Consider the following 229-nt stretch of genomic DNA (forward strand, 5'->3'; position numbering starts at 1 on the left):
CGGCGGAGGTTGCCGGGAGTGGGTCCCGAACCGCACCAGCAGAGTCAACGTTTGCGTTCGTTAGTATTTCGTGTCGTCTTCCTTGCGCGGCCTCAGTCTATAGTTGCGACCACGACGCGCTCTCTGGCAATACTTGAGATCCTCGCAAGTACCTGAAATACCCGAAATCGTGAAAAAAGCGCTGCGACGGGAGCGCTGGCGGGGTGCTGCCGCCCGGGCACCTGCGGCC

Source organism: Phaethon lepturus, unplaced genomic scaffold (genome assembly GCF_000687285.1).
Source record: "Phaethon lepturus isolate BGI_N335 unplaced genomic scaffold, ASM68728v1 scaffold35216, whole genome shotgun sequence".
NCBI lineage: Eukaryota > Metazoa > Chordata > Aves > Phaethontiformes > Phaethontidae > Phaethon > Phaethon lepturus.